Below are 8,900 nucleotides of genomic sequence, written 5' to 3'. Positions count from 1 at the left end.
CATATTCCACCCTAGGCCCTTTTAAGGCGGATCATAAAAAGCAGGGATGTTTGCACCTATACCGATCAATTAACTCCAACAAGGCCGCACGAGCGATCTTTCTGAGATTTGGCCTAAATTTTATAAGAACAAAGCATACACTTTTAAGATATGGTTTACTTACGGAGGTAGCAGGCTTTTGCCGATTTTTCAAGAACGAGTCCGTGAGAGAAACAGTAAAGCACGTACTGTACGTACTGTTAGATTTCCTTGCCTTGAAACAGTTACGAGACAAAGTGCTGCACACATTCATAACTGATGAACCCATATGCATGCATCATTGTAGGCCGACCCTGACCCTCACCCGAAATGATTTGTCTCACAACATTTTGTCAAGTGTTGGCAATAAAAAGCCATAGGATTTTATTGTACAGATATGGTTATGCAGATAAACAAATAATCACATATCATAATAATATCATACTTTTGGGCACCGGGTCCTGAGGTTACCCCCTCTGGCCCGAGCCGCCTTCTCATGTCCCACGACTCGTTGTGGACACCGTACAGTGTCCTGTACTTCTTTTCCTTTGTTCTTCTCCCTTATTTGTAGGGTGGGAGGGTTTTGTGGTAAAGAAGCAAAGTGTGGAAGACGCTGAGTGAACAGCGAACCTCCTGTTAGTTTGGGTCCCCATTCAGGGTCCACAAACAGATTGTGTTTTCTTAGAGCATTCTGCTCTTATTTATAAGACCCAGGAAAGCCCTGGGTCTTTAATGTGTATAGTAGTGGGGGCTGTGCGCCAGCCCCCGGCCGGATAGCCGACATGTCTGGCCCCCTGAGGAGGGGGGCAGGTCTTTGAACCCGGGCCCTGCGTGACTGTTGGTTTTCCGTAGGTGCTTAGCACCTTGTTGTTTGGAGGAAGGGTGAGGCGCTTGTTCACACGTCACCCTTCCTCGGCTTTGTGTGACAGCGACTGCGTGTCTCTGTGCTTGTGTGGGAGAGGAGCAGGCATGGGGGCGGGAGCTGCCTCTCTCCTAGCCTGGCGGATGGTAACATCATTTACCCTGCCTCGCCTTGGGCGGCCCTGCGGCATTGCCCATAACTGCTGAACCCATATGCATGCATCATTGTAGGCCGACCCTCACCTAAAATGATTTGTCTCACAACATTTTGTCAAGTGTTGACAATAAAAGGCCGTAGGATTTTATTGTACAGATATGGGTATGCAGATAAACACATATCATAATAATAACATACTTTTGGGCAACGGGTCCTGAGGTTACCCCCTCTGGCCTGTGCCGCCACACACGGGCAGGTTACCAGCTGGCCGTGTTCCCCCGAAAGTATCTCCTAATAACAGCCTCTAGATGCGAGAGTTGCCGAGATTTCCCGAAAGAAATGTTCCATGCCTTGGATTGATAAGTGGGTTCCGTCTTTGTGAAAAAAAATCTGGGTCACCCAGGGTAATGGCCGGGTGTTTTATGAAACCCAGCCCTCTTGCTGCACAGAATTTCTCTAGTCCCCTGTTAAGTTTTCTTCTAGCAATGTCTACGGATTTGTAACAGTGGGCCCCCTGCCATTTCTTTCTGGGAAGGATGGCCGAAAAATATATTTCCGTTTCCCTCCAGTTGTGGGAATTGCCCACTAAGGAGGAGCAGATTTCCTCGAATAGATTTCTCCTTCCTGAGTTAACCAGGTCTTTGCCCCCTAAGTGTATTATGAGGAATTCAGGCGGGTCTCTGTATGCGACCAACTCTGCTAATGTTTTGTGAATGTCGGCCCACCGTAGGCCCCTGTAACCCCACCATGAGGCGATGGTATTTCTAAAATGCGGACCTTCTTTGGTTTCTTCCGCCCATCGGCCTGTCCTGAAGATGAATGAGTGGCCGACAATCCATGCTGAGTTGAGCGAGGTCTTCCCGTCGCCTGTTGGTTCTGCAGGGGGGGGGAGAGAAAAAATGGGGATGGCTATATTAGCTGTGGTCTGATGTATCTTTTGTAGCAATCTGACTTCCATCCCCCTATGTTTTTTAGCTGTGGTGGTGCCAAGCCCCCTTGCCACGCTGAGGTGGCGGCACCTATTCTGAAGCAGTGGGTACCAAAGTCCTCTGGGTCCCACCCTGCATTGCCGATTGCTTTCATCAGCACCCCTTTAAATTGGTAGCGGCTTAGTGCCGAGGCATCTCAATGAATTAAAAACCTCCCCCCAACCTTGGGCCTTTGTGCGTTATAGAGGTTGGTGATACATACTAGGCAGTTTGTTGCATCATCGATACAACAAATGTTAATGGTTCTTTTGGCCCCAGTTATTGACTGTTGGATTTATATGTTAACGCTGTCTTGTCTGACCCTGACCTCTATAACGCCTAAACCGTTTGTGGCCTTGGTGCTGGAGGCGATGAGCTCTCCTACCCGGAAGGCCCCGAAGTAGGCCAGAAAAAATGCTGTTTTGAATAGTACGATCTCATTTGGGTGCCAGCATATGGCTTCCAACTGGTCTGCTATTTTTACCGGCTTGTGGAAATCAAGGGGGTGGCGGGTGTCTACCTGGGGCCCTTCCACTCTAGCCCATCCTTTCATAGCGTAGGAAATGAGGGCGTTCTGGGTGGAATTTGAGTCGCCCTGTAATTTTGAGAAATATGAGATTGCTACTAGGTGTCTTTTTGCCCAGTCCCTCTTAAAGCCTAGCTCATGCGCCCATTTTAAGAATATTCTATGTCTTTAATCGTTATTAACTTGACATGGTTTAACCCTGTGGCTCTAAATACCATTTGCAAACACTTACTGTAATGAGTTGCAGTAGTGATTGCCAGTGCGTTCTCTGCCATCCCGGGCCAGAGTTCGTATTTTCTATGGGCAGCAAGTTGTTGGCACCCGTTTTGAAGGTGCCTGTATCATGTTGGACATCCCGGCCTGGGCTTGCTGGCGTTGATGTCGATATTTTGTTGGCACCCATTTTTTTGAGGTACCTGCTTCTTTCTGAGCACCCCAGCCATTGCTCTTGTGCTGGCGTTGATGCCGTTATTTTGTTGGCCCCCATTTTTGAGGTACCTGTTTTTTGTTGAGCACCCCGGCCATTGCTCTCTGGAACAGGCGTTGGTGCCGTTGTTTTGTTAGCACCCGTTTTTGAGGTGCCTGGTTCTTGTTGGGCAACCCGGCCATTGCACTTTGGTGCTGGCGTTAATACCGTTATCTTTTGGTTCCCATTATTGCACAGCATTCTGCTGGTATTGGCGTCATCTGTTCGTGGGCGTGCAGCACTAGCTCCCGAAATCTTGGCCACTGAAAGCGAGATAAAGCATCTGAAATATTATTGTCTGCTCCTGCAATGTGCTTTGCTTTGACCACAATGTTTTCTTGTAGTGTGACCGCTGTAATGGCATATAGGACTTTCAGCACTACAGGGCATTTAGTGGATCTTCTGTTTATGGAGCCATCCACGGCCATGTTGTCGCACCAGACCAAGAGTTCCGTGTTCGCTAGCTGCCTGCCCCAGATGTGTAAAGTAAGCCAGATGGGAAATAGTTCTAGGAGGGTGATATTTTTTGTTCACCCTGCAGCTTGCCATGTTATGGGCCAGTGTATTGTCATCCATTCTGAGTCTAGTATGGCTCCAAACCCCCTGCTCCCGGCTGCATCGGTGAAAAGGACCCTTTTTGTCGATGTGTTCAATGGCGTACGCCAAAGTGTTGTCCCGTTAAAATCTTTAAGGAAATTCCCCCAAATTTCCAGATCTTGTTTTACCTCTGCGCCTAGTGGGATGTGTAGGTGGGGTTTGGTGCAAGATTTGATTTTTAGTTCCAGACTTCTGGAGAATACCCTCCCCTGAGGGATAATTCGGGCTGCGAAGTTCAGGCTTCCAGCTAGTGACTGGATTTCTTCTACTGTGCCTTTGTCTTTTGTTGTCAAGCTTTGTATTTTTTCAAGGAGTTCTGCTATTTTTGTTTCCGTAATTTTGCATAGGCCCTTTGCGGAGTCTATTTCAATGCCTAGAAAGATTATGTTGGTGGCTGGTTCGGTCGTTTTTTCCGCTGCCAGGGGGATGCCCCACTGCGCGGCCATTTCTTATAACATCGCCATGGCTTTGCTGCATTCTTCAGAATTTGCTGGCCCAATTACCATTCAATCATCGAGGTAATGTACAATCCTGGACCCTGGTCTCTTTCTTTGGAAGGCCCATTGAAAAAAGGAGCTGAATTGTTCAAATAGGGCGCAAGATACTGCGCATCCCATGGGGAGGCACCTGTCTACATAAAACTTGTTTTTAAAAGTGAAACCTAGCCATCGCTGGGAGTCTGGATGAACTGGTAGTAATCTGAAAGCGGATTCGATGTCCAGTTTGGCCATCAGGGCGTTTGTGCCGCATTCCTGTATGAGTCTTACCGCTTCTTGAAAGTGTGTGTATGATACCGTAGATTCCGTGTGCGGAATGCCGTCGTTTAGCGATTGTCCTTTGGGATAAGATAGGTGAGGAATTAGCCTCATTTTCCCAGGTTCTTTTTTGGGGACAAGTCCTAGGGGGGATATTATGTACTCTTTGAGGGGCATGAGGTCCCAAGGTCCCGCAATCCTGCCTAGCAGTAATTCCTTCTTAATTTTGCTTTCCACCATTTGCTGGTTATTCCTGGCTGACTTCAGGTTATTTGGAACATTCTGGGACCCGATGCCCTTGAACGGGATGATAAAACCCTGGGTGAAACCCTGCCGGATTGCTTCGCTGGTTTCTCTGTCTGGGTAATTCATGAGGGCTTCTCTAAAATTGTCTGGATTGATGGGGGAGCGGCCCGGAGATAGGCATTGGGTTGGTGGGTGTATTTGACGCTATTCTTTTGTATTTTTGACTGGTATTCTGGTGCAGTTACTTGCCGTCTGGTCACCGTTGCAGTTTGTGCACGTCTGTTTTGTACCAGCATTCTTTTGCCCATGTGCACTGGTTTTCCCCAAAGTTCTTACATGGGGTGTTGGCTTTTTGAGAATGGTTTTTATTCTGCCTCTGGGTATTAGATTTAGCCGCCCATGGCTGGTTCTTCCGAAAGGGCTGCTCCCCTTTTTTGTGGTTTTCATTGTCAGAGGGTCTGGAGCCTGTGAGTTTTTGCTATTTTTGGGGGTTGTCTGCGCGGTCTCTCCTCTGAAGCAGGCTCTGCGTTTAACATGTATAAGTCGTTCTGGACCTCGTCCCATTCTATGGCTGGCCTCTCTGACATGCTTCTCCTGAATCCAATATCGTATGCTAGCCAGGTTTTCCCTTTTTGAGAGATTTTCACTTCTCTGATTTTGTCCACGTATGCCCATAATTTTATGCCATCGTGGGGGAATTTTTCTTCATAAATAGTTGCCAAGATGGCGAAAGCCTGTAACCAGTTGTCCCAATTCTGTTCTACCTGGGCGTTTCTGGCTATGGCTTTCTCCTCTATCTTTTTTGGATCCCTAAAAGCACCCTTCCCTTTGTGTTGGGCCTCTATCAGCGAAAAGATTTCGATTACTCTTTCGCCCATATGGCTTCTTTGAGTGTTATGTCAATGTTCCATGCTAAACACCTTTTGTATCTGTTCAATAATTCTGTTTGAAAAGATTTAAGTTTTTGGTCTAATTGGGAACTACTAATCATTACCGTTTCTGGTGGGTTGCTGTTGCTTGTTCCTGACTGTCCTGGGGTATTTTATTGGGGACTGACCATGCTTTTAAAGCACCCCTTGTGTCAGGAGCTGTCGTTGTTGGCGTAGTTAAAACTGTGGCGGCTGTTGTTGGTGTTGTTGGGACCTATGTTATTTGTGTTGCTGGAACTGGTGCTGCTGTAGCTGTTGCTGGTGGGGGGGTGGTAACTGTGATATCGGGACTAGTGGTAAGGTGGGGTCTGCATGCCTGGACTTGGCTGTGGGAAGTGTTTGTTTGCCCCTAATTTCTATCAATAATTGCTGCATCTCACTCATGTTCTCGTACAATTTAGACAGTTTTTTGTTACCTTTTCCCAGGCCTTCTGCAGACTTCCTTCTCTTTGCTGGTGTCGTCTCGTCCTCATGACTGGTTGGTATGGGGACCCCTTCTTTTGCTAAGCCGTACATATTTTCTCTGACCCAGGCCTTCCGTAGTACTCCGCTGCCTCCATGGCTGCTAGCAAGTGGGGTGATTTCGGTTTCTGGGACGGTGCTGGAGGTTCCTGTGATTTTCGCTTGGGACTCATGCTTTTTTAGGACTTTAAAGCTGAAAACGTTCGTGCTGGCCTTGCGTCTTGCTTCTACACGTGTACTCCGCGGGGTGTTTTCTGGTTCAGCGCGGTTTCTCGCCGTTCGCCTGTAGTTAAAAGTTTCTGAACAGTACAATGTTCAAAGGAGGGGAGAAAAGACTCTGCGTAAGCAGTGAACTTTTTAAAAGATTGCTAAAGAAGCAAAGTGTGGAAGACGCTGAGTGAACAGTGAACCTCCTGTCAGTTAGGGTCCCCGTTCAGGGTCCACAAACAGATTGTGTTTTCTTAGAGCATTCTAGTCTTATTTATAAGACCCTGGGAAGCCCTGGGTCTTTGATGTGTATAGTAGTGGGGGCTGTGCGCCAGCCCCCGGCCAGATAGCCGACATGTCTGGCCCCCTGAGGAGGGGGAAGGTCTTTGAACCTGGGCCCTGCGTGACTGTTGGTTTTTCGTAGGTGCTTAGCACCTTGTTGTTTGGAGGAAGGGTGAGGCGCTTGTTCACACCTCACCTTTCCTCGGCTTTGTGTGACAGCGACTGCATGTCTCTGTGCTTGTCGGGGAGAGGAGCAGGCATGGGGGCGGGAGCTGCCCCTCTCCTAGCCTGCCGGATGGTAACATCATTTACTCTGCCTCGCCTTGGGCAGCCCTGCAGCATTGCCCATAACTGATGAACCCATATGCATGCATCGTTGTAGGCCGACCCCGACCCTCACCCGAAATGATTTGTCTCACAACATTTTGTCAAGTGTTGGCAATTATACAGATAAACAAATAATCACATATCATAATAATATCATACTTTTGGGCAACGGGTCCTGAGGTTACCCCCTCTGCCCGTGCCGCCACACACAGGCAGGTTACCGGCTGGCCCTGTTCCCCCAAAAGTATCTCCTAATAACAGCCTCTAGATGCGAGAGTTGCCGAGATTTCCCGAAAGAAATGTTCCATGCCTTGGATTGATAAGTGGGTGCCGTCTTTGTGAAAAAGATCTGGGTCACCCAGGTCAATGGCCGGGTGTTCTATGAAACCCAGCCTTCTTGCTGCACGGAATTTCTCTAGTCCCCTGTTAAGTTTTCTTCTAGCAATGTCTACAGATTTGTAACAGTGGACCTCCTGCCATTTCTTTCTGGGAAGGATGGCTGAAAAATATATTTCCGTTTCCCTCCAGTTGTTGGAAATGCCCGCCAAGGAGGAGCAGATTTCCTCGAATAGATTTCTCCTTCCTGAGTTAACCAGGTCATTGCCCCCTAAGTGTTTTATGAGGAATTCAGGCGGGTCTCTGTATGCGACCAGCTCTGCTAATTTTTCGTGGATGTCGGCCCACCATATGCCCCTGTAACCCCACCATGAGGTGCTGGTATTTCTAAAAGGCAGACCTTCTTTGGTTTCTTCCGCCCATCGGCCTGTCCTGAAGACGAATGAGTGGCTGACAATCCATGCTCCGTTGAGCGAGGTCTTCCCGTCGCCTGTTGGTTCTGCAGGGAGGGGGAAGAGGAAGAGAAAAAATGGGGATGGCTATATTAGCTGTGGTCTGATGTATCTTTTGTAGCAATCTGACTTCCATCCCCCTATGTTTTTTAGCTGTGGTGGTGCCAAGCCCCCTTGCCACGCTGAGGTGGTGGCACCTATTCTGAAGGAGTGGGTACAAAAGTCCTTTGGGTCTCACCCAGCATTGCCGATTGCTTTCATCAGCACCCCTTTAAATTGGTAGCGGCTTAGTGCCGATGGCATCTCAATGAAATAAAAATCTCCCCCCAACCTTGGGCCTTTGTGCATGATAGAGGCTGGTGATACATACTGGGCAGTTTGTTGCATCATCGATACAACAAATGTTAATGGTTCGTTTGGCCCCAGTTTTTGACTCTAGGATTTCTATGTTAACGCTGTCTTGTCTGACCCTGACCTCCATAACGCCCAAACCGTTTGTGGCGTTTGTGCTGGAGGCGATGAGCTCTCCCACCCGGAAGGCCCCGAAGTAGGCAATAAAAAGCTGTAGGATTTTATTGTACAGATATGGTTATGCAGATAAACAAATAATCACATATAATAATATCATACTTTTGGGCACCGGGTCCTGAGGTTAACCCCTCTGGCCCGTGCTGCCTTCTCATGTCCCATGACTCGTTGTGGACACTGGACAGTGCCCTGTACTTCTTTTCCTTTGCTCTTCTCCCTTATTTGTAGGGTGCGAGGGTTTTGTGGTAAAGAAGCAAAGTGTGGAAGACGCTGAGTGAACAGCGAACCTCCTGTCAGTTTGGGTCCCCGCTCAGGGTCCACAGATTGTGTTTTCTTAGAGCATTCTGCTCTTATTTATAAGACCCAGGGAAGCCTTGGGTCTTTGATGTGAATAGTAGTGGGGGCTGTGCGCCAGCCCCCGGCCGGATAGCTGACATGTGTCGCCCCCTGAGGAGGGGGCACGTCTTTGAACCTGGGCCCTGCGTGACTTGGTTTTCAGTAGGTGCTTACCACCTTGTTGTTTGGAGGAAGGGTGAGGCGCTTGTTCACACCTCACCCTTCCTCGGCTTTGTGTGACAGCGACTGCATGTCTCTGTGCTTGTCGGGGAGAGGAGCAGGCATGGGGGTGGGAGCTGCCCCTCTCCTAGCATGCCGGATGGTAACATCATTTACTCTGCCTCGCCTTGAGCTGCCCTGCGGCATTGCCCCAGAATCAAGGTTACTTGTGATACTGTAGCAGCGTGGTATTGCTGCTTTTCAGGTACCACCACTTCAACTGTAAAC

This window comes from Ambystoma mexicanum, chromosome 10, assembly GCF_040938575.1.
Source record: "Ambystoma mexicanum isolate Mex_15411 chromosome 10, UKY_AmexF1_1, whole genome shotgun sequence".
Lineage (NCBI taxonomy): Eukaryota > Metazoa > Chordata > Amphibia > Caudata > Ambystomatidae > Ambystoma > Ambystoma mexicanum.
The sequence above is the reverse complement of the archived record's forward strand: the minus strand, read 5'-3'. Positions refer to the sequence as shown.